Source organism: Thalassophryne amazonica, chromosome 5 (assembly GCF_902500255.1).
Source record: "Thalassophryne amazonica chromosome 5, fThaAma1.1, whole genome shotgun sequence".
Lineage (NCBI taxonomy): Eukaryota > Metazoa > Chordata > Actinopteri > Batrachoidiformes > Batrachoididae > Thalassophryne > Thalassophryne amazonica.
The window spans coordinates 44,471,056-44,498,280 of NC_047107.1; the positions used below are offsets into that span (position 1 = coordinate 44,471,056).

Consider the following 27,225-nt stretch of genomic DNA (forward strand, 5'->3'; position numbering starts at 1 on the left):
ATGCATTTCTTTTTAAAGATGCACAGCAATATAGGGATACATAGGAGGCCTGTTGATACTGCAGTTGCACACTCACACGCACACATTATGTGCACATACAGTTCACAGCTCCATACTGCAAATAAACAAATGTAAATGCATTTTCCCTATTAAAAAAAATGTTATCAACGCTTCCTCTTGAGCTCTGACATATACTTGACTTGCAAAGGTCACTGAAGATGAAACCAGACATTGTGAAATGCAGGAATTCTAAGACATTTTAACATGTGTTATCTGAAAATGTAAAGGAGAAAAAACAAAACAAAAAAAAAAAAACAGACGAAACATGCTGCAGTCTTAAAGCTTCTTCACTGAGCCTCTTACCCCATCTAGTGAATACGAAGAGTAAATTACATCGTCCACAAAATGAACCTCCAGTGTGTTTAGAAAAATCTTAAAGAAACAGAATAGACATTAAAAAAAGACAAAAGACATTTACAAAATTCAAAATATGATACATCCAGTATGTAGAAACTGATAAAAGTGAAGATCTCAAATTTTATATTATTATTGTCATTGTAAAAATTAATTCCTTAAAATCTGCTTCTCTTTAATATTCCTCATGCAAAGACCACAAGAGGGCATAATTTAATTACTGCAAATCTTTTGCCAAAATGACAAAACATAAATTCTATTTTATTAGTATTATTGTTATTATTACTTACTTACACTCACATTTTAAATATTTCAAAACCATTCTTGCATTAATATAAAATAAATAAAGAAATAAACAAATTTTCTTTCACTATCAACTGATCTTTTAAAATAAAAAATAGAAATACTAAAATAATGTGCAGAACAGCAACACATTATAAGCCATCTGTAAAGTCGAAAAAAAATTAAATCTTGGGAGCCACTCATTTGATGATTTATGCTTTAACTAACTCAATGCCTGTATGCACATGCGCCCGTGAAACATTCAACCTCACATTTATGACATTTCCAGCACAACATGAGCAATTTCTGGCATGCAGAGAGCACTTTTGAAATTATGCATGTGCTTTAAGTGTCAAATTTGTCAGAGACAGTAAAGGCTGGTGAGTAATGGCTGATCCACCTGACAGGGCTTTTTGTTTGGGGCCACAGGAACCCTTCGGGGCCCTCCGGCGGGGATGGATGCACTTACGAAAATGCTTTCCAACAAAAGGGATGGTGACAATTAAGAGAGAAAGAGGGAAAAAAAAACAGGAGGATGCAGGTGATTACAGCAAAGAGCACATCAGTTGGCAACGCCCCGCTTTCAGATGACAATTAGAAAAAGCCACACAGAGCATGAAAACATCTGCCTTTAAATATGTAATGTCACACAAATTTGTTTCCATTAACACTCTGTTATAATGCTGTAATTGTGCAAGATTAGAGAGCTAAAATAATTTTTTTTTTTTTATTCCTCGCTATCGGTCATTTTGTTTGCCCTGCTTTTTAAAACTGTATGTGACATGCAAACTGATTAAAAAAAAAACTGAAAACATGCATTTAAATAAAAGAAAAAGAGTAAAATACATTGCACACACACACACACACCTTTCAATAATTTCTATTTTATAAGTTAGATGTTTCTCAGGTTTGCAGTGTCAAAAGGTCAGGAACTCACTTGTAAGTCCAAAAATTTGATTTTTTTTTTCTTCCTTGTCCCACAGACTGACAGCCTCCTGTGCATTTTAATGCAGGCAGCCTGATAATTAAATGTTAGTGCATTTTTGTCTGGAATGGTTTAGGTTGCCGGGCAACTGGACATGATCAAACATAGCTCTCCTCCTCCCCCATTTAGAAGCTCATAATTCGTCATCTATATTCAGGCACCACGTTCTTAATTAGATTAAGATGCACACCCCAAAATACATCCTGATATGCACACGTGCACACACTCAGAGGCTCACTCTACGGATGTTTACACTGTACAACATGTTAGGATCCGTATTGAATTCTTAAAGTATTGCCGGACCACAATGGAAACAAGTGTTTTCTCCGTTTCTTGTGCTATCCGTGTATTTTAATGGGCAGTTACGTATGTATTTTGTGCATTATTTTTCTAAATAATTTTAATCAATCGATTCGCAAGTGTTTTACAAATATTTCTTTTGCATGATTCATTGTGACAAAAATACCACATTTTCAATTTGAGCCATACAACTATAATGTAATTTTCAGGTTGCAAAAAAATTATGTGAAATTATTCTGTGCAGAACAACATAAACGACACAGGAATCATGCACATCATTTCTTTGGTAAGCAAAGCAGAGTAATAACAAAAAGGAGACAGACTACACATTAGCCCGCAGGCCCCACACTGTTCACATAAAGGGTCATTTGGAGGACTTGTTGGAGTTAGAATTGGATTTTCTTCAGAATATCTGCACTTTAGCATCTCGTCTGTCCTTCATAGTATTTGTCAGTCAAATATGAAGTACTCAGAATGCTGCTACTCGATGTGTGTCCACGTAGTGGCATATGCACTGATTTCAATCATGGAAACGGCTGACAAATGAGCACAAATAACTTTGTTTTCACAATAAAACGTTTCAATCAGAACACATGAGAGGCAAACATCAGGGACATCTTTGCACTGTTTGCATTTGTCTTCAAGGTAAAGTTAAAATGGGTCATCAAATTTCACCCAGTTCTCACTGGTCTTCCTGTGGAGAAGTCATATGCAGAAAGCAAACCAAGGACAGTTGGATTTGCTGTAAAGAGCATGCCATTTCTGTTCTCCCCAGAGCTATGACTTTGATTGAATCCTGAAATGAGTGAAAATGTCACAAATCCAATATATTAGAAATGAAAATGGGCCTTGGGGTTTTAAGGTTCCCGTTTAGTGTGTGCTTAACACATTCTGTTAAGTGTGGTTGGAGTGCATAAAAAAATATAGCATAATTATGTGTCTCTGTGCACTCAAGCAAATGTCCTGAAAATTCCGCGATGTCCAGGCAAACTGCGCCACAAGCACACCTCAGTAAGTCTGATGCACAAGACCAATGGACAGCTGGGACAAGATTAAATCTGAGCTACATTGGGGCAATTTTCTTCTGAGATCTGGCAATACGATCAGTCCTGTAGTCAGATTTTCATTAAATGTAAAATCTCTAAAAAATTTAAATAAAACTGGAACAATGATCAACATATTCAATGATATATGGTCTTTTTAGCACCTGTTCATCTCATAAATTAAAATTTACACTGACAAAATTTGTGACGAAACACTGATAGATTCACACATTTTTGTGTAATTTGTTCAATATTCATTAATGTTACTATGAGAGAATTTCACACATTTTAACACACTGAATCATGTTTAAGGTTACGTGTTTCATATAGTGTCTCACGTGTTGTAAAATATTGCATCGTCTCAATCTTTTTTTCAGTTGCTGTTTTTGAGCATTTGGAGATGAGGTATTTTCTGAAGCAAGTGATTTTATTTAATGTTTGGAGTATTTTGAAACAGTGAATCATTAACTCAAAGTATAGTTTTGTTTGATGTTTTGAACATTCAGAAATTAGTTATTTTCTGACGCATGTGTTTAATTTAACATTGAAACTGTTTCAAAACAGTGAATTATTGCCTGAAGCGATGTTTCATTTAGAATTTTGAGAATTTAGAAATTTGTTATTTTCTGAAGTGTTTCATTTCATTTTTCAAGTATTTCAAAACTGTGAACTGTTGTCAGAAAGAACTTAGTTTATGGTATTAAGCATTTAGAAACAATGAGATATTTTCTGAAGAAAGTGTTTGATTTTTTTGTTTTTAGTGTTTGTCACATATCTCAAGCAATTGTTATATGTGGCATTTGGTAATTTTAAAAATGGGAAGGATTAGTTGAAGCTAGGCTTAGAAAGGATGGAGGTGAAGATTTCTGACCAGCAATATGATTTAATTTTGAGAAAGAGCACTACAGATGCAATGTTTGATCTGCGAGTGCTGATGGAGGAGTATAGAAAAGGCTAGAAGGAGTTACGTTGTGTGTTTGTGGACTTAGAGAAATCTTATGACAGGGTGCCAAGACAAGAGTTGTGGTATTGTATCAGGAAGTCTGGAATGGCAGAGAAATATGTGAGCGTAGTGCAGGACATGTACACAGTAAATTTTGCAGAGTAAAATTTACTCTGCTGGGATAAAATTTGGTCCCAGTCCAAATCACAGTGCTAAACCAACTCTATCACAGTGTAAAATTAACTCTTATTGGAATAGAAACATTTGATTTGACAAGATGTTAGAGCTGATTTCACTCTATAATAGAGTGTCTATTTAGACTGGGACCAAATGGCAGAGTATATTTTACTCAGCAAAATTTACTGTGTACAAGGATATAGTGACAGTGATGAGACACGCAGTAGAAATGACAGATGCATTGAAGGTGGAGGTGGAATTACATCAAGGATTAGTTCTGAGCCCTTTCTCAAAGAGGTCAAAAGGTCACATTCTGTTTCCTATTTTTATGCTGATATGGCCGCGGGTATTTTAGCATTGTGTTATATTTGTCAGATTCAAACCTGCTCCCTGAAAGTCAAAACCTGAATCAAAACTTCCACAAATCAATTTTGGTTAAAATGGTTTGATCATTTACATCAGCTTTTAAACAAATAATTTAGACTACATGTAACGTTGTAAAAACTGGCATTTGTTTACTCTGTTTCTCCTGTTACATTGTTTCACAGCTTTGACAGCTTTTGACACTGTGAAGCGCTCAGAGGAATATTTTGTATTTAACAAATCAACTGTGTTAATGGGCGCTGTGCATGTTTGTGTGCAAACATCCACAACTCACACACAGAAGCCCCTTTTTTACGTGATTTTTTTTCACGACACATCTGCCATCGCATCAAAATGACTTTATAGTGACATGCGTATAATCAGTAATTGTATGTGTGTGCAGCTGAAGAGAAAAAGCATGGTTGTGATTGTAATCCTTCATATGTTCACAGCAGGAAACCACTTGCCTTGATATGTGTCATGCGTCACAAAACATGCATGAAGTACAGCATGCAGTGGAGGAGGGAAAAAAAGGCATTTTTTTATTAGTGTGGTACAGCAGCACAGTGTGTGAAGATGATGTCGGACAGGAAGAGGTGGGGCTTAGTAGGTTCAGAGATGTGACAGGGCCACCCCAGTGTCAGCATGGAAAATGAACTGATGGAATATGGACTCCACGGTGCATCAGTCCATCAGAAGAATTAACCATATTCCAGATTACCAGTCCAGCTACAAATCAAAAATAATCCACCCACTCTTCGATTAGTCGTCAACCTACTCTGGAAATGGACTTTAGTTCACTCAAACACATACAGCAGATGCCAGAGATTTATGGTCAGTGGTCCTGTGAGGCGTAGACATCAGTTTGATCATTTATCTGTGAGACTAGATGTACAGTGAGGCAAATAAGTGAGGCACAGTGAGGCAAATAAATATTGATCCACTGTCGATTTTACAATGTGATTTTCTGTTTTTTTTTTTAAATTTTAGATTTTGTCTCTCACAGTTGAAGTGAACCTACGATAAAAATTACAGACCTCTCCATTCTTTGTAGGTGGGAAAACTTGCAAAATCGACATTGGATCAAATACTTAAATTCCTCACTGTATGTGTCATTCAACATAGTGCTATGGAAAAAAAAATGAGGAGTGATCATTGATCCTACTCTGTCCTTTTTATAAAGATTGCTCTTTTCCATCCCCATAATACTACAATGATTTTACATATCCTATCAATGGTGGATGCAGAAACACTGATTCCTGCCTTTGTTTCATCTCTGATTGACTGTTGTAATGTTCTGTTTTCTGGTTTGTCGCTTACAGGCATTAGGGGGACTTCAAATGGTTCAAAATCCTGGAACTAGATTCCTGAGTAGGAGATAAAAGTTTGATCATATTCCTCCCATCATGGTCCCCTTCCTGTTTCTGTTAACGTATAAAACTTTATATATTTTGGCAGCCTCATACTTGGCTTATGTACTGGCTTGTGCTCTACATTCTTGTGAGACAGAAGAAGAAATCAGCTGGTCACAGAGCCTTTTCTTATCAAGCAACATTTTGTGGAACAGTTTCTGTATTGAGATAAAACAGATTTAGAATCATCTGTTTTCTTTATCATATCATATAATTGATTATATATTACATCACGACCTGCTCACTCGAGCCCTTATTTTCGCAGTTCATGTGGTACTCAGGTCAGGCAACAAGCATCACACTTTACTTACTATGTAGTAGCAGCTAGCTAGGTTGCCCAAACCTCCCGATCCACACACATCTCCCCCAGCTCCTCCGGGGGAACCCCAAGGTGTTCCCAAGCCAGCCGAGAGATGTAATCCTTCCAGCGTGTCCTGGGTCTTCCCCGGGGCCTCCTCCCAATGGGGACGTGCCCGGAACACCTCTCCAGCGAGGCGTCCAGGGGGCATCCGGAAAAGATGCCCGAGCCACCTCAACTGACTCCTTTTGACGTGGAGGAGCAGCGGCTCGACTCCGAGCTCCTCCCGAGTGACCGAGCTCCTCACCCTACCTCTAAGGGAGCGCCCAGCCACCCTGCGGAGGAAACTCATCTCAGCCGCTTGTACCCACGATCTTGTTCTTTCGGTCTCATGAGGTGAGGATCGGAATGTAGATCGATTGGTAAATCAAGAGCTTTGCCCCCCTACTCAGCTCTCTCTTCACCACGACGGTCCGATACAGTGACCGCATCACTGCAGATGCTGCACCGATCCGTCTATCGATCTCACGCTCCATCCGTCCCTCACTCGTGAACAAGACCCCGAGATACTTAAACTCCTCCACTTGAGGCAAGGACACTCCATCGACCTGAAGAGGGCAAAGCACCTTTTTCCGGTTGAGAACCATGGCCTTGGATTTGGAGGTGCTGATTTTCATCCCGGACGCCTCACACTCGGCTGCAAACCGCCCCAGTGCACGCTGAAGGTCCTGATTTGACAAAGCCAACAGAACCACATCGTCATACTACAAACCATATGTTTCAAAACTTTGAGATTGTATAATGTAATTATTAACACATTCTTGCATTTTATGATTACTTACAACAGCCGTTTCTAGACTTAAGAAAGCTGGGGAACACGTGGAAATCTCAAAATCTTCTGCAGCCACCCAAACCTCAGTCACTCATCTTCAACCGCTTCCTCCAATTAAGGGTCACAGGGGGCTGAAACCTATCCCAGCAGTCACAGGGCGAGGTACACCCTGGGACAGGATGCCAGTCTGTTGCAGGGCCCACCCAAACTTTTCATTCCAATTTTGATTGACACCTGAATCTAAGATTAAATATTTGCATATATATATTTCAATAATCTAGGCCAGGCAAATAAAGAATAGCATGCAATTTAAATCACATGGCTTTGTTTCAATATTTCTGATCATATTTTTTTAAATAATCCTTAATATTTTTGAGTAATTTTAATTTCATTAAAAAAGTAAAAAAAAAAAAAAAACTGAGACATTTTTTGTTTATTTTTAATGACTTCTCATAGTCCACATGACCTGCAGTAGTTTCACAGCTCACCAGGGTGTCTGCAACCCAAACTTTGGGAATCGACTTACAACATATATTGCTGGTGATATTATTAAATTTCTCAGTGTATTTACCCACGGATGGTATTCCTACTGCAAACGTTCCCTGATGATTAAATGTTTGTCTTTATTGTTCATTGTTAGTTTAAAACAATACTTGATTGCTGTTAGTTCTTTTACTGTCACTTCTGCTTTGGCTCACCAGAGATCTGGAACATATTTTTTAGTGACCTGTGTTATTTATATTTCTACATTTGATTTTATTCGGTTGTTTGCCACACTGTGTGTTCAATAAAGAAGAAGGGGGAAAAGCATTTATTTGTTACTGTATGTGCAAACATACAATGAAATTTGTCCTCTTCACTTAATATATTGTCATTATAGTTGAACACTGTCCAATCAGTAGGAGTAGTGGCCAGCCAACAGACAACACAACCAACTGCAAGTCTGCGCACACTACCTTAGTCCAGGGTAGTGAAAGGGGTATGAACCCAATGTGTATGTTTTTAATGGCGGAAAGAAACTCAAGTTCTCAGATGAAATGTGTGTAACACCAGAAGAACTCACAAACTTCACAAAGAGATCAACTGGGCAGTCGTCGAATTCAACTCAAGACCTTCTTGCTGTGCGATAAGACTGCAACACACTGTTCCATCATGCTGCCAACATATGTTATCATGAAGCTTTTAAAAATGGACCCACAACAGAAAATCCACGGCCAACATTTATCACAAACATACTGATCACAATTATCTCCTGAGACTGATGCAGGGTTGATATACTGCAAAATATAAGAAAAAAAAATACACCTATCTGACCAAATTTCTTTAGACATCACTACAGATAGCTAGCATTAATCCCTTGCTATTTGAGCATACGGTGAATTTTCCTAAAATCTAATATCGTTGCCGATTTCTAATACGCAACTGTCTCCTGCGACCGTGAGGCAGTCTGAGTCCGTGGACATTTTTAAGTCAAGACTCAAAATCTATTTTTATTCTCTTTCTTATGGATAGTTTTTATTTTTATTTGTTTTATTATTTTACTTCTGTTTTTATTTATGTATTTGTTTTTTTTTTATTCATTTCTAATTATTTATTCAATTTTATGTTGACTTGTTTTATGTAAGGCGCCTTGAGACGGCTTTTGCTGTGATCTGGCGCATTATAAGCTAATTAAATTAAATTAAATTAAACTGTCAAGGATTTGGGGGTAAAAAATGTATAAAAAAATCAGGGCCTGAAATTAAGTGTAATAAAAAGTAGTGCTGTAAAACAATGTGAGCAATCTGGAAGTTTAAAAAAAAATTGTGACAAAAGGATAAATCATGATCCCAAAAAGTGAATAATTGGGGTTAATTGGCGGAGATTGGAGGTTATGTGTAAAATTATGTCAAAATGAACATGGAGTAATCGGGATTTGGAGTAATCTAGGATTCTGAACAGAAGTCTCCTTCTGTACCTCCTCTGCTACATGAAACTCATGAAAAGTGCGTCACGCACTTCATCATAAGACATTTTTGAGATTTAACAGAGAAATTTGAGCTTTTTGGAATAGTGTGGGGAAAACAAAGAAATGAAGCAAACTCGTGAGCTAGTTCTGGCAGACAACTCAAGCTGCATGCTAACATGCCTCATTCACATAATTACCACATATCTCTTACTAAAACACATTGTTTACACGATCCTCTAAATCACTACCTCTAAATTGGGCGGGCCTTTTATGATGCAATAATTTCCCAACTCTCCCTCCACCTGTCATCACTGGTAAGCCCCGACTCAACCCCAGCATCCACCTTTGAGCTCCGATCAGGTAGAGAGAATGTTTGTCTAATCATCATTCCCTCATATTTCAAACAAGTGTCAGAGGGGACTGATGATCCACCAAGCTCAGAATTATATGCTACGTTTGCCTTACGCGAGTTGGCCGACTGAAGTTGTAACAATCGTACAGAATATTGGGAATTGAATATAATTGGGTGCAATTGACAATAATGTTTTACAATCGTGTATAATCGGATATAAAACATTAGGTAATATTATGAACTTTGGCTAAATTTTTAAAAGTTGACGTCATCCATTTAGAAATTGCAAGGAAAGCAGCCATGAGAGGCCGCCCAAACTCCTGTGACAGCTGCCATATTTATTCTCATTTATCATTTCCTAAACTAATTTTTCAAAAGACAATTTTGTGCAAATAAAGCAGTTGTCAAAGGTGAGTGGAACAGTCAGAGGATTGATGGATAAAATGACTTGGGTTGCAAAAAAGACTAAACCCAGATCACGCAAGTGGCCCCGGTTGAGCAGCTTAATGCCAAAATCCACACCTCATAGCAATAACTCTGAGTATTTTCCATCTTTCTTTTTTGTGTCAGCTAGTGGTCATAGGCAGCATTTTCAATGTGTCCACGCATACGTGTGTGCACGTTGAAAATGTCGCCTCTCATACATTACTTCTGCTAATGTCTATCTTCCTGCGGAAGCACTGGTGTGATACCAGTCCTCCCTGTGCCTCATCTCCCAGGTAGCTGTGTTTTCAGGAAAAACAGCAACAATTCTCCACACTGCTTAGTATTCACATCACGTAAAGTGGGTCTGTGTTCCTCATTTAGCTCGGTACTGTACAGCTGGGGAGCAGTGCAGCGTGCAGCGGCAGTATGCAAATATGTGTGGATTTGAATGGAGGTAGAGGGAGACACAAAGCTCAATTAGGGAGAGAGGAGGGAAGATGGAGAGGAGTGCTGTCTGGAGCGGAGGGGGAGGTCGAGCTGCTTAATGCCAACCTGAGGAAACCAGGCTGGGGACATATTCAAACACAAAGCCACCCAACCATAGCAATGGGTGAATACATCTCCTTTTGGGAAACACACCCAAATCATCAAGCTATTTTATTCTTGGGCGTTAAGCGCAAGTGCTCATCACCTGCATGGATTGCCCTTGGAGGGCAGTGTGACATCAGCGCTGCCATGGCTGGTCACCATGGCAACCGCAGAATTTGCACAGGGTGATGGGTGATATCATTAACGGGCACATGCAGAGATGAGTGATTTAATTGTATTGGTTGGTGTGTGAAGCTAAAATGGATTGAAGAATATCACAAGCAGAGGGGTGAAGGATTATGAGAGCTTATTGGTCAGAAACTGAACCGATTTGTTTTTCAAGGTTATTTTCAAATTATTTTCCTTTCATACGCAAAAGTGAGTACTCAGATGAGAGGGCGAGGATGTGGGATGTGGCGTGGTGTAACATTCCTCCTCCTCCTCCTCCTCTTCCACATCATCATGATCACAAATCCTTTTTCGCAGCGCACAGCATCAAATCGTCAGTCAACAGTCGAATTTCAGCCGACTTTGTTTTTGTGAAATGTATTTATTTCACTGTGCCATGGAAAGTTTTTGATATGTAGCTGGGGCAAGAGACTTGATTAGGATGGATGATGCTAACTTGATCAAAGAGGCTTAAGATCATTCAGGTGATCCGTAGACATCACCAACGCCTGACTAGCTTTCAGAGTGTATTTGCACTTCGTTTGTCACAGACACACAAACAAACAACCTGACCAAAACTTTCTGTTCTTCAAACCAACAGTGACTCAAGCTTGGGTTTTCCTTCTTAAAACACACACACACACACACACACACCCACACACACACACACGCTCAACTGAATGCTGTTCAAAATAAAAATAATATTTCATCACAATGATGAAAAATGGTCAAACATGTCCATCGGTATATTTTTATAATGTAACACCTTGTGAGAGTAAAGGCTGTCAGCCTGTTCAGGGAATGAAAACAAAACCAGAAATTTTATATTTTTTTAATGTTTCCAAACAGAAATATTTCTTTTAAATTATGTTCCCTGGATGGTGTTAATTTGTTTTTGCCATAACTTGGTGCTGAGTTCACTTCTTGTCTCTCTCTCTGAATGTCATACACAGCTAGAGGAGTGCTATGTGTAGCAGCTTGTGTTGTGTTGTGGTGTGATTGGCTCCCACTCATTTCCCTCAGGACACAAACTCACAATCCCTGGTATGGGAGGTGCACGCACTGACCAGTCAACCAAAACCCGGGCTCAGGCCTGGGTTTAGTGCAAAATATAGCCTATATCAATAGCCTTAGATGGAACGTTGTGAACCAGTGTCTCATTTTGTTCAAACAAATTCAGGAACAATCATTTTAAGGTGAAAAGCAAAACAGGAAATGTTAAAATAGTGATCCTGCTTGGAATGAGCTCCAATTAAAAGTAATAATACATTTGGTTTGAAGCCATGGTGTAAGTACGAATTGTTTTGTCCCACACCAAAAGTGTGCACGGCTAAAAGAGACAATTTACAAAAGCTGTCTGATAAAGTCACTGATCTGTTAACACTGGACTGGTCACAACCTGAACACACATGAAATTACAAGTGCATGAGCCATCCTGTTGCCTTGCTCAAGAACAGTTTCTCAGCAGCCATACATTTGACTCCAAGCGTAAAGTTCATTTGTGTGTGTGTGCCTTTGAGGATGATCGATAGAATGTTCAAATTTGAATATTACTTGCTTTCCTCAATTTTTTTAATATAATCTTTTGGGTTAGTATAGGTCTATATTTTAATGTAACTTGTCAAGTCATGAAAGTACATGGATTATCTGATCAATTTACAGTATCTACACATACCAATACATAAAAAGTACACCTTACGGCTGCTGTACAACATGAACAATGCTGATTTCGATAAAATTGCAATTGGGATGTACGAGGAGCGGATCTCGTATCTTATTCCACAGGGTGTTATTCCACTATGATCACCTGCAATCCAAAAAAGTGCTAAAACAGGATGAAACAGCTTCATTTGGCTTTCCTCCTAACAAACTGGTTTATAAAGTCCATACCTGGCAACCTGCCTGGCAACCTGCCTGACAACGAAAGTAAAGAGCTGCGCCCTGGCCAGATGTTCTGCAGCTTGAAGTGCACATTTTACTGTTTTCTAAACGCTTGAAAAATATTGAGATGGTTTTTTTTGTTTTGTTTTCGTGGTGAATGGAGCAGTACACTTTGATGTTCTACAGGAATGAATGGAACGTTGCATTTTTATAGCGCTGTGTAATCTCCCTGACAATGCTTCCTAATGGAAAAGTCTGTTTTTCCGGCTTTCCTCCCAAACGCAGCTATCAGTTGTGCGAAGCACGTTTGAGTCAAGACATTTTCAGTTTCAGGTTCAAACAAGCTATTTTTACCGTTGTAATGCTAAATGATTTTTACGAATAAAGCCATGACAAAAATGTGTGCACAGTCCCTGCATGATTACAGCTGATGGCGCCAATGTTATTTGCTAAATATTGTCTTATTGTTGTGATGGTCACATCTGGGACACATTCTTTGGACAAGTTACAGGCATTTATCGTCGTGTTATCCATAGATTCAGTCATGTGTGTGAATTTACACGGAGGATGCATGTCCGCATTAAAATGCTCTGTTCCTGCGGCGTTCTATGTGAGTGACGTGCGGAGTACTCAGTGCACATGCGCCTAACAACAGTAACAACAACCTGTTAGTGCTTGATGTGCTGTTAGTTCCAGCTGATTGATTCAGGTCTTTTTCTCTATGTCTGAGGTGCTGCTGCCAAGATTGAGGCCTCAGTTTAGGCGCCACCTGCTGGACTACTGACTGATGGCCCAGCTGCGTACTTACCTATGACTGCCAAAATGAGCACTGATGGGGACATTTACAACAACCTTCAATTGGACTTTTAAACTTAATTTTGAACTTCATTTTATTTTGCATGTTTGATGATTCTTTGTTTATAATTTGTTTGTCGGATCTGTGTTACTGTTAGAATGGCCTAAGCAGTGGGCCGCCTCTCTGAGTCTGGTCTGCTTGAGGTTTCTTCCTCAAAAATTAGCAGAGGGAGTTTTTCCTCATCATGGTCGCGCCTATGTGCTCACTCACAGTTAGACCTAACCCATGTGAAGCACCTTGGGGTGACTTATGTTGTGATTTGGTGCTACATAAATACATTTTATTGAACTGAACTGAAATAGGAAGCTTGTTGCAGTCAGATCAACACTTTCTAAGCTGTTGACTCAGTTCTCTGGTACAGGTATAATACACTGAATTTGACATTTACAGTGGTGATATGTCATATACCCATATGTAAGTTGTAAGATTAGCATTATTGCAGTATACACACACCACACATGGTGAAAAGTAACACAACAGCAATCTGTGAAAGACATAATCTAAAAAAAATCAGGAAATCACAATGTATGATTTTTTAAAATAATTTATTTGTATGTTACTGCTGCAAATAAGTATTTGAACACCTGTGAAAATCAATGTTAATATTTGGTACAGTAGCCTTTGTTTGCAATTACAGAGGTCAAACGTTTCCTGTAGTTTTTCACCAGGTTTGCACACACTGCAGCAGGGATTTTCTCATAAATCCAACAAGACCAAGCATTCATGATATGCACACTCTTAAGGCTATGAAATTGGTCTATTAGTAAAAAAAAGTAGAAAATGGGGTGTTCACAATAATAGTAGTCTGGCATTCAGTCAGTGAGTTCATCAATTCTGTGGCACATACAGGTGTGAATCAGGTGTCCCCTATTTAAGGATGAAGCCAGCACCTGTTGAACATGCTTTTCTCTTTGAAAGCCTGAGGAAAATGGGACGTTCAAGACATTGTTCAGAAGAACAGCGTAGTCTGATTAAAAAGTTGATTGGAGAGGGGAAAACTTATACGCAGGTGCAAAAAATTATAGGCTTTTCATCTACAATGATCTCCAATGCTTTAAAATGGACAAAAAAAAAAAAACAGACGCGTGGAAGAAAACGGACAACAACCATCACCCATTGATCAGCTCCAGGATGATCGAAGACAGTCTGGAGTTACCTGTAAGTGCTGTGACAGTTAGAAGATGCCTATGTGAAGCTAATTTATTTGCAAGAATCCCCCACAAAGTCCCTCTGTTAAATAAAAGACGTGCAGAAGAGGTTACAATTTGCCAAAGAACACATCAGCTGGCCTAAAGAGAAATGGAGGAATATTTTGTGGACTGATGAGAGTAAAATTGTTCTTTTTGGGTCCAACGGCCACAGACAGTTTGTGAGACGACCCCCAAACTCTGAATTCAAGCCACAGTTCACAGTGAAGACAGTGAAACATGGTGGTGCAAGCATCATGATATGGGCATGTTTCCCCTACTATGGTGTTGGGCCTATATATCGCATACCAGGTATCATGGATCAGTTTGGATATGTCAAAATACTTGAAGAGGTCATGTTGCCTTATGCTGAAGAGGACATGTCCTTGAAATGGGTGTTTCAACAAGACAATGACCCCAAGCACACTAGTAACTGAGCAAAATCTTGGTTCCAAACCAACAAAAGTAATGTTTTGGAGTGGCCTGCCCAATCCCCGGACCTAAATCCAATTGAGAACTTGTGGGGTGACATCAAAAAGCTGTTTCTGAAGCAAAACCAAGAAATGTGAATGAACTGTGGAATGTTGTTAAAGAATGTTGGAGTGGAATAACACCTGAAAGGTGCCACAAGTTGGTTGACTCCATACCTCACAGATGTGAAAAAATCATGAAAAACTGTGGTTATACAACTACAACCCCTGGCAATAATTATGGAATCACCGGCCTCGGAGGATGTTCATTCAGTTGTTTAATTTTGTAGAAAAAAAGCAGATCACAGACATGACACAAAACTAAAGTCATTTCAAATGGCAACTTTCTGGCTTTAAGAAACACTATAAGAAATCAAGAAAAAAAGATTGTGGCAGTCAGTAACAGTTACTTTTTTAGACCAAGCAGAGGAAAAAAATATGGACTCACTCAATTCTGAGGAATAAATTATGGAATCACCCTGTAAATTTTCATCCCAAAAACACCTAACACCTGCATCAAATCAGATCTGGATCTGGAAACTGGAGTCAACGTCTGTGACCGAACTGTAAGAAACCACCTAAAGGAAATGGGATTTACATACAGAAAAGCTAAATGAAAGCCATCATTAACACCTAAACAGAAAAAACAAGGTTACAATGGGCTAAGGAAAAGCAATTGTGGACTGTGGATGACTGGATGAAAGTCATATTCAGTGATGAATCTCAAATCTGCATTGGGCAAGGTGATGATGCTGGAACTTTTGTTTGGTGCCGTTCCAATGAGATTTATAAAGATGACTGCCTGAAGAGAACATGTAAATTTCCACAGTCATTGATGATATGGGGCTGCATGTCAGGTAAAGGCAGTGGGGAGATGGCTGTCATTACATCATCAATAAATGCACAAGTTTATGTTGATATTTTGGACAATTGAAAGGATGTTTGGGGATGATGAAATCATTTTTGATGATGCACTGTTTCTTTCTCTTTTTGCTCTGTATGCACCACTCTGCATTTAATCATTAGTGATCGATCTCTGCTCCCCTCCACAGCATGTCTTTTTCCTGGTTCTCTCCGTCAGCCCCAACCAGTCCCAGCAGAAGACTGCCCCTCCCTGAGCCTGGTTCTGCTGGAGGTTTCTTCCTGTTAAAAGGGAGTTTTTCCTTCCCACTGTCGCCAAGTGCTTGCTCGTAGGGGGTCGTTTTGACCGTTGGGGTTTTTCTGTAATTATTGTATGGCTTTTGCCTTACAGTATAAAGCACCTTGGGGCAACTGTTTGTTGTGATTTGGCGCTATATAAAAAAAAAATTGATTGATTGAATTGATTTTTCAAGATGATAATGCATCTTGCCATAGAGCAAAAACTGTGAAAACATTCCTTGCAAAAAGACACATAGGGTCAATGTCAATGAGCAGATCTGATTTGATGCAGGTGTTAATTTGGGGGATGAAAATTTACAGGGTGATTTCCTCAGAATTGAGTGATTCCATATTTTTTTCCTCTGCTTGGTCTAAAAAAGTAACCGTTACTGACTGCCACAATCTTTTTTTCTTGATTTCTTATAGTGTTTCTTAAAGCCAGAAAGTTGCCATTTGAAATGACTTTAGTTTTGTGTCATGTCTGTGATCTGCTTTTTTTCTACAAAATTAAACAACTGAATGAACATCCTCTGAGGCCGGTGATTCCATAATTTTTGCCAGGGGTTGTAGATGCTCACAGACTACCGTCTGCAGGTCTTCAGAGCACCTCAATATTTCCCGATTGTGGCCAGACGTGTAATTCTGACGCAATTCGGCCTCAATCAGTGTATGTGTGATGGGGGTATTACTCACACTGTGGTCGGCTCAAGCTCAACTTGGTGTTCACTCCAGATGAGCTCATCCTCAACTCCTGATATTTTCAGAGTTGCTCCAAGTTGAGTGAATCTGGCTGAGCTCCTGAAAGTTTTGAGTGTGTTCAAAACTGGTACAAGTTTAACAAATCTTTCCCAATTTGGGTGAGCCATGTAGAGAAGCACACCAAGCCTCAAACCTTGATCCACTGGTTGCCACTCTGGAGGACTCAGCACCAGACTCAGCCATGTGTCAGAGCTGCTTTAAGTTTTACACCTCCGACCAGTGTCAACGCCAGAAATGAATGAATGGACGGGCAGCTGAATTTGACAGAGGGGGCGGGAGGGGGAAGCACTACTGGCTTCACCTGATGTCACATAGCTTTTATTAAAATTTAAATATCTGCCCTTTTTTGATGAGCTGGAAAGGCCTGCACTCTGAATTACATAATTTTCAAGAACATTAAGCACCGCCCGCTGCAGAATTCTCTATAAAAAGAGAAGTCTAAGTTAGCATGGAATTGTTTACCACCTTGACTGTTCATATTTATGTTGTTTGGCTTCCTGTTAATTCTAGAATAGAATTTAAAATTCTTCTTCTTACTTATAAGGTTTTGAATAATCAGGTCCCATCTTATCTTAGGGACCTCATAGTACCATATCACCCCAATAGAGCGCTTCGCTCTCAGACTGCAGGCTTACTTGTAGTTCCTAGGGTTTGTAAGAGTAGAATGGGAGGCAGAGCCTTCAGCTTTCAGGCTCCTCTCCTGTGGAACCAGCTCCCAATTCAGATCAGGGAGACAGACACCCTCTCTACTTTTAAGATTAGGCTTAAAACTTTCCTTTTTGCTAAAGCTTATAGTTAGGGCTGGATCAGGTGACCCTGAACCATCCCTTAGTTATGCTGCTATAGACGTAGACTGCTGGGGGGTTCCCATGATGCACTGTTTCTTTCTCTTTTTGCTCTGTATGCACCACTCTGCATTTAATCATTAGTGATCGATCTATGCTCCCCTCCACAGCATGTCTTTTTCCTGGTTCTCTCCCTCAGCCCCAACCAGTCCCAGCAGAAGACTGCCCCTCCCTGAGCCTGGTTCTGCTGGAGGTTTCTTCCTGTTAAAAGGGAGTTTTTCCTTCCCACTGTAGCCAAGTGCTTGCTCACAGGGGGTCGTTTTGACCATTGGGGTTTTACATAATTATTGTATGGCCTTGCCTTACAATATAAAGCGCCTTGGGGCAACTGTTTGTTGTGATTTGGCGCTATATAAAAAAATTGATTGATTGATTGATGTTATGTATTAGAGGTGCAGCTTAGCTAAAATTTCCATAAAAATTGTTCATTTTGTGATAAAAGCATAGAATTTGGCCCATATATTCTAAATTAACTATTGTTTATTTTCAGATATGGAATCATCCTGGAGCTGACCTCTAATGAACTACAGGGGTCAATAAATACAGGGGTCAATAAAAACTACGGGGGTCAAAATTTTAAAATGCACCAATCATGTTGAAAACTATACCACATTATTTGTCTGATCATAACGATTCCAAAAAGGTATAGTTTAGACTATCTATGACTGAATTCCATGGGGGGTAAAAACAGCAAAAATGGTGACAAAAGGTCAGTTTCAGTTGGTACAGGGGTCAAAAGTTAAAGTTGCTCCAATTTTGGTAAAAAAACAATAATGCAAATTATTGGTTGAGTTAATAGCATTTTAAAAAGGAACAGTTTGCACCATCTGTCATGCTTAGTTATCATGTTAAGGGGTAACCTATGTCACATATCATAGAATCCAATAGACGTCGACCTTGTTTGACCTTTACTTTGGAGACCAAGCAGTCAACGCAGTCAAAACTATTTTATTTATTAATCCTTTTATTTCAAACAACAATTTGCATCACTTTTTTTACCAAAATTGGAGCAACTTTAACTTTTGACCCCTGTGTAATTCTTTATTGACCCCTGTAGCTCATTAGACGTCAGCTCCAAGATGGCTCCATATCTGTAAATAAACATTAGTTCATTTAGAATATGTGTGCCAGATTCCATGCATTTATCACAAAATGAACAATTGTTTTGCTATGCCGCCCCACTATATTGCGTAACACAGTTTTGTAATATGCATGCAGTGAAGGGACAAATCAAAGTGACTTTCCTAATTATTATTATTATTATTATTATTATTTATTGTGTGTTTGTGCTTTTTTGCATTCCAGTATTAATACGTATGTATCATATGAACAACTTTTACGCATACATCTGGAAAAGTATTTCAGATTTGTTTATTTGTTGGTTTGTTGAGGGGCACAGTGATCTTTGTTCGCAGGTTTGGAACCCAAGGCCTTCCTGTAACGCTGACACTGCCTCTGACTCCGCCCCTTACCAACCTGTGTAACAACCGACTCCAGTCTCCCCTAGATTAAATTGAAACGTACACACAATTCAACTTTTAACAATAAAACGGTGTTACCCTTCAAAAAAAACACGATATGAAACTGTGAATACAGCATCTTAATAAAAACTACTCTGAACAATCCTCGTAGAGATGACGAGGAGCACGACAACCTCACTCAGACAGAATGAATTGTTTTGTTTTTTGTTTTGTGTGTGTGTGTGTGTGTGTGTGTGTGTGTGTGAGACATAAACTATTTTGCATTATCATAACATGAAAAATAAGCACAAATGCGGTCATAAAGATCGCCCTAAAGCATGATTCCAAACAACACAGCTAAGTAGGTGTCAAAACGCAGACGTGCACAAGTTGACGCACGCCACTCCGGCGCGCGCACGCACACATGTACAATAAACGCTGCCATGCTCTCATCAATAATGCATCGACACTTCATGTTTATGCAACGCAGAGGACGAGACGGCGCGGTGCACGCCGTAAAACCACAGCGCACAGAAAGAGCCCAAGTTCAAATCTTAGGATAAGAAAAGAGTCCGCAGCACATACCTGTTAGAGCATCATTTCTTTTCATTCTGCTTTTTGCGGGCTTCAGCAGCCGCTGACGAGATAAAAGTGTGGATGTGGCGGCGAGTTGCAAATTAACGGCCCCCGCCGCGCGCGCGTATATTTATTATTCATAAATTACTCATGTTTATGCAAATGAGCACATACGAAAACACCGGTGGGGGTGTGAGTGGCTCCGTCTAAACATGTGGTTGGACTTCTGTGGCGTAAAATCACCCAAATCCACACATTTGACCCGCAGGAGCAGCTCAGCTGTTCTCAAGTCAGATCAAATCATGTTTGAAAACTTCACAACGGTATGGCAATATTTAAATGTGCACTGGAGTGTATGTGTGATAAGTAGCTTCGTTACTTTTGCATCTTTTTCTGATTTTTTTTTTTTTTTTTATGGTACAGATATTTTGTACTTATTACAAATAATTAAATAATTTATTACAAATAATGTTTTAAAAAGCGTTCTCTTGAGAGCCTTCACGTGCTTTTGTCGCCACACCGTCAGCCTTTAGCTGTATTATGAAGTCTGGATAGAGCGACGAACAAGTGAAGCCTCGCATCGGCCATCTTACCACTCCATTTGTACGCAGGCGTTGATTGAAGCCTCACGCACACATGGACGTGGAAGATCTGGTGTTCGCCTGTTGGATTCAGATCTTGGGCTCAACTCTTTTAAGCAAATCAACTTCGTCCTTAAATAAATGCAAACTTTATAAACTTTATTTAAAAAATTAGCTAATGTAGAATGTGGAGGATCAGCCTCATTAGCTCATGAAGATAACTGTACATATAACGTTGTTATTATTTATTAATATGTATATGTCGCAGACATGAACAAGCGAAGCTCTTCAGCATGTCACCATGTCATTTCCGGTTTGCAGCTTCATCTACCATCGGTTTGTGGCTTTTTACAGCTTTTTACGACAGTGTCCGGTTTGTCGCTTTTTCCCACCCAGGTAATTTTTTGTGCCATTTCCGGTTTGTGCCTTTGTCTACCATTCGCCCTATTGACGTTTCAAATCCCGCAAAACCTCAAAGAGGTCGCCGCGCTGCAGGATCTCAATAACATTGAGAACTGCATTGAGACGCTCTGATCACGCTGCACATACTCGGACTGATAATCTGTGATTTGGGGCATTTACCCGGTGGGCCGCTGCACGTTTTCACGTGCGTGGGCCGGCCCTCCCATATTTATAGAGATTATGGAAATACAGTGTTCTCGAACCGCGCGCTGCTGTCAACACGAGCAAAGTCGGTGATCAGTGAAGCTACAGCATTTAATCGGCGCAGCTGCAGAACCACTTCCTGAATTTGTGTCAAAATAAAAGTTCTGTAGTGTTTAATACACGGCGCAGTCTTATTCTAGGTTTCAGTTTTGTTTCCGTTTGATCACACAACGATGACTTACATCGAGCACAATGATTGACATGACCAACAGCCAATGACAATTGGAGAAGCATACAGGGTGGCCAATCAGATTGCAGGAGGAGCAGGCGGCCGCTCCCGCCCCTGCAGTGTTCTTTCTAGTAGTGCGTTCTAGTTTCCCCATTACTATAATTACTGTTTAAAAATGTGACATAAAATTCTTTGGAAATGAAAAAAAAACGCTAAAATAGCTACGTTGTATGCGTTTTGTTTGTGTACGATCATTTCTCCCAAAATACGATCATTTTGAGGTTTTGGTACGATAGTTTCATATTTCATATCTGGCAACACTGCGCCCCTGTGAATGGACTGAGTCCTCGGCACCTGGACTTCTGTCCCTGCTGCTCGGATTTATTCCCGAATGTTGCTCCTGGTGTGGAAACGAGGGTGAAAATTTAAGATAAAACAAATGAGTGATGTTTTTTGTTTGTTTTAGGGGATCAAAGCTGTGATCTTTATTGCGACAGCAGACCAGTTATAATGGTAATAGGGGAGGCCGGGGCTGTTTGTAACAGTGTTCAAAGCTGTAGCCGTGCTGGTATTTTGATTTCACTTTACACATTATGAGGATCAGTTCACAGAAGTGAAGTATTCTTTGGAGTATTTCACACTCTAAAACAAATTATTTGCTCAGTTTAAAAACAAAACAAAACCCTAAAATAGCAATTTGCATGTTTTTTAAAGAAATTCTAACTCAGCCACTGAGTACACACAAGACACTTATAGTCAGACAAACCCAAGTTTACCAACACATTTAATTAAATGGTTTTGTATACTTCATTTGCTTTGTCCTCTACACTGTTAATTAATTTTAACCAATTTAATTTAAAGGTTTTGGTGTTATTAGTTAGTCAAGTTATTTAAGGTTTTCAATCTTCTTTTTTGCCTCCATTCCACTCAGTACTGTTCATGCAAAATATTACCTTAATTTTCTCTCTCACTCTCACTCAGACACACACACACACACACACACACACACACACACACACACACACACACACACACACACACACACACACACACACACACACACACACACACACACACACACACTTTGGAGACACAAAAGCTTTTTTCCACCTGTGTGCTTTTGCTTCCATTTTGTACTATGATCAAGATGAAATGACAGTGAAAGTGTGTGTTTAGGTGTGTGTTCATGGTGTTTAGGTGTATAGTATTTGTTCATTGGGGGTTTGGTATGGATGTGTGTGTTTGGGGGTGGATTCATCGGGCCAATAGTGGGCTGATCCAGAGTAAAATGCCAGGGCCGAAATTTGTTCCCAGTCCGACCCTGACGCTGCACTTTAACCGCTGCACACGGACAACAACATTAACATCGCAACATACAACTATTTTTATATTGTGCTTAAATCTCTTGTGAATATATTCTCTGGGTTTATAGATGTTGTTACTGCATTTGTTTTATGTAAACATGTGAGAATCACAGACTGTCTCTCTGTTATTTTCAATGGGAGCTGCTGTGAGCTACGCTCGCTTCCTGATCATGTCGTTCTGGGGGAAAGTGAAGTTTGCTCTTTAACGTCATGATTATTGTTCTTTACAACACTGTTTGTCCTCTTTGTTCCAGACTAATATATATAATATGTCTGAAATTCGGTTTGCGCTTATTAAATTCCACGCAGATTAAACGTAACAGACACGGATTATTTGTTATAATTGTTTTAGCAAGTTTTCAGGGTGTCATGCAGCAGTCTCTTATTAACGTGATGAAAAGCATAAAAAATTACATTTTTGTAGAATAATATTCATTTACAATTGTCATCGTGTGGATTCTCTATGTTGTTTGACTGCAGTGACTCTCTGGCGCGCAAGGGATTATGGGATACGTCAGTAGGGCGAATAGAGCGAGCTTCGCACCGCTGTGTGGCAATTCACTTGTAATATGTTGCGGACATGACGAGTGAAGCTCTTCAGCATCTCACCATGTCATTTAGGTCCTTCAGACTTTTTTTTGAGTAAATGCTTCAGTGGAGCATGAGCATGGCTAAAACCTTTCAGCTGTCCGAGACCCCCGCCTTTTATTTTATTTATTTATTTATTTGCCTTTCCAGACCCCCCACCTTTTAAATATATTTTTTGCCTTTCAGCTTCTGGAGGAGCTCCAGCCCCCGCCTTTTAATTTTTTTTTTTTTTTATGCCTTTCAGCTTCGGGGGGTGGGGAGCAGTGCCCCCCCAGACGCCCCCCCCCCTAAGCATTTTTTTTTTTTGCCTACAATATGGCCAAATGATCATGTTGCAATATTGTCATATCAGTATGATATAGGATATGAATGTGATTTCACACAAAGTGCAGCGACAGTGAAAATTCAACATTCTTAAACAAAACAGTAATAATACCACACTCATTTTGCACTCATCATAAGCTTAGGATACAGTGCCCTCTAAAAGTTTTGGAACATTTGGTATTTCACACATATTATGTTAGAAAGATTAAAAAAGAAAATAAGATTATAAAATCAAACCTTCACTGTGCCTTGTGATAGAATCACTACGATGACCGCTCCAAGATGCCGCCCGCATTTCTTGCGCCTCAGCAACTAATGCGGCGTCTACTCTTCTTTATAATGTCTATGTTCGTCTACCGTCGGTTTGTGGCTTTTTATGGCTTTTTACAACAACAGTTTGAGGCTTTTTCCCCACTGTGAAGATTTGTTGTGCCATTTCCGGTTTGTGCCTTCGTCTACCATAGAGCGAGCCTTGTGCAGCTGCGCTCGTATTATTATTGCTATTAATTTGTTATTCATTTATTCTTGGTGAGCTGCGATGTTGATGACTGTGGGTACACCATCTCATCAGGACCAGTCTTGTTACAATATGCATCTGTGAAATTGTTAGAGTGAACTAAACTCTCCTGGGAACCCAGTGGTACCAACTCATGTCCATGATCCATAATCAAAGCACAGATTTGATCCCACGTTGTCCTTTGACCTCCACATTAGGGACATTTCGAGGACTGCTTTCTTCTATCTAAGAAATATAGTGAAGATTCATCCCATCTTGTCTATGGCTGATGCTGAGACTCTGATTCATGCTTTTGTTTCTTCTAGATTTGACTACTGTAATGCTTTGTTTTCTGGTTTACCACAGTCCAGCATCAGGGGTCTTCAACTGGTTCAAAATGCTGCTGCCAGACTTCTGATACGAAGCAGAAGGTTTGAACATATTACGCCGGTTCTGACATCCCTTCACTGGCTTCCGGTCTCTTTGAGATCAGATTTTAAAGTATTACTATTGGCCTATAAAATTGATCACACACTGGCACCCCCCTATCTGGCCGGCCTGGTTGAGTCCTATGTGCCGGCTAGGGCTCTGCGTTCACAGGGTGCAGGACTATTGTGTGTCCCAAGGGTGAAGAAAAGGTCAGTGGGTTACAGAGCTTTCTATCACTGCGCCCCAGCTCTGTGATCTGCCTGCGCAGATATGACAGTCGGACTCTGTGGAGACTTTTAAAGCCAGGCTGAAGACACATTTGTTCTCCCTGTTTTATCATTAGTATTTTATATGATTGTGTGTCTTTTTTTATTCCTTTTATTTATTTTACTTCTTTTACCTTTTTATGGTTAAATTTTTTATTGTGTTTTAATCTTATTTCATTTTATTCTGCTTTTAAATGATGTTTGTGAAGCGCCTTGAGGCGATTAGTCGTGATTTGGCGCTATATAAATTAATCAATTATTATTATTATTATTAGATTGATGACTTAATGGGAATATAAGAAGAAAAAAAGAAATTAATGAAAAAAGCAACATACATTGGGTAACTTGTACATCATTCAACATGTATAACATTAAAAACACCTGGTGACAGTTTTCCTTTTTTCCATTTGTAGTTCTTGCAGCTATGTGCAAATGTAATTGGCCAGAATATAATACCCTATACCTTCTCTTCAAGACAAGAAAAATACTTTGTGAACACCATTCAAAAAAAAATGAAAAAAAAATGCATAGCACATTCAGAGAGCAGAAAAAGACAGGTGAGATTGCATGAAACAGTGGTGCAGTGAGCAGTACAGTAATATTAAAACACTTAAAAAAATATTTGACTGTTTCAGTGATTTGAAATAAACACAAACAACTGTCCTGGTTAAGCAGAGTCCAGTGACAAACTGTCTGGCTGCAGAATACAGAGAACGGGCTCCTCCAGTTTTTCCTGGCCTGATGCAGAAGAAAAGCAGAAGTAAATTGTGGGACAATGTGGTGTGATTGTGCTGTTCTCTTTACAAATCTGTCCTGATACTGTTTGAGCAGCAAACCTAACATGACTCCATTACTAGAATAACAACAGGAAAGGCTTTGTGCATGTGTCAAAATAGTCAGAGCAGTGATCAGGAGAGGACATCACTGAGTTCAGATCGGACCATAAATAATTGTGATTTATTGTGTTATACACCGATGCTTATAGTTAATTCATTTGTTTTCTATACCCGGTTACTCCAATCAAGGGTCACAGGGGGCTGGAGCCTATCCCAGCAGTCACTGAGCGTGAGGCGGGGTACACGCTGGACAGGACGCAGGTCTATCACAGTGCCACATATAGACAGACAAACACATGTGGTCAATTTAAAGTTTCCATTTCACCTAACCTGCATGTCTTTGGAAGTGGGAGGAAACCAGAGCACCTGGAGGGAACCCACGCGCGCACAGGGAGAACATGCAAACTGCATTAAAACTGAGATAAGTGTAATTTGTCACCAAGTGTAAATTGTACCTAAAACTGTAGCTGTGTCTCAATTCAGGGGTCACATCCTTTTGAAGACTGCATTCATTGACCACATTCAGCATAGCAGCTTCACTAGTCTGTCTCATTTTGAAGGCTTCTTGGAGTGTGGCTGACAAATGCAACTTTATTTCCTCCAAAAATTAAAGATACAACAGGTGCATCCTGAATGGCTCAAACAATCCCAAGAGTAATTAGGCAGTTTTTTTTCCAAAACAAAATGGTTGGCAAATTTTAAAATCAAAAGGACAATTTCAGGCTCCATAGTACAATTATAAATAAGTAATATTTATAAGCAAGGTATAAATGAGTATAGAAAAATGCAGACATGGGGCCAAATACAAAAGTATTTGTATTTGAAAATACTTAAATACATTTTTCAGAATATTTGTATTTGTATATTCTGATTTTGAATTCAAAGTATTTGTATTTGTATTTCAAATACATCGCCGATCCCAAGTATTTTTCCAAATACTTTTCCAAATACTTTTCAAACTTGGGAATCTCTGTGACACCGTGTTGAGACACACCAGAAAACTATAAGCTCCGCGTTATTGTGATTGAGATACAATAATACAATATGCTGAGATGAGAAGATATGACATTTTATTATTGTTTTGTGATATGGTGGATACAAAAGGATGCAATATTGATGGAAACAGAATATATTGTGATAGTTTGATTATTGCCTGTGATATTATAATAGTGAATTTGTGATAAAACATTCAATCCTTTACTTATCAATAGTATTTGGTCATGCTATTTTCACAATAAATTGTCACCGGTTTATCAATTTTTGTGTTGATTTGTTGTTTATAGTTTATAGAAAGTATTTGTATTTGAAATACTCAAAATATAAAGTATTTGTATTTGAAAAAGTACACAGTATTTGTATTTGAAATTCAAAAATCTAAAGTATTTGTATTTAAATACAATGCAAAGTATTTGACCCCATGTCTGGAAAAATGATTGCTAAGGATGAATATGTTAGTTTAAATGAGTCAACACCCCCGAGTCACACTAACTGTCAGAATGCTCGTAGCACGGGCCGGGGCGGAGGATTAGCAGCAATCTTCCATTCCAGCTTATTAATTAATCAAAAACCCAGACAGAGCTTTAATTCATTTGAAAGCTTGTCTCTTAGTCTTGTCCATCCAAATTGGAAGTCCCAAAAACCAGTTTTATTTGTTATTATCTATCGTCCACCTGGTCGTTACTGTGAGTTTCTCTGTGAATTTTCAGACCTTTTGTCTGACTTAGTGCTTAGCTCAGATAAGATAATTATAGTGGGCGATTTTAACATCCACACAGATGCTGAGAATGACAGCCTCAACACT

General features: G+C 39.1%; 1 long non-coding RNA gene across 1 annotated transcript in view; it reads right to left on the reverse strand.

The window, feature by feature from the left end:
* The window catches only part of LOC117510393, a 100,567-nt gene extending 80,734 nt beyond the window's left edge, over positions 1 to 19,833 (reverse strand). Inside the window, exon 1 of the long non-coding RNA XR_004560711.1 lies at positions 19,715 to 19,833. This is a non-coding gene — a long non-coding RNA (uncharacterized LOC117510393). The remainder of the gene's footprint in view (positions 1 to 19,714) is intronic.
* Between the last annotated feature and the right edge of the window lie 7,392 nt (positions 19,834 to 27,225).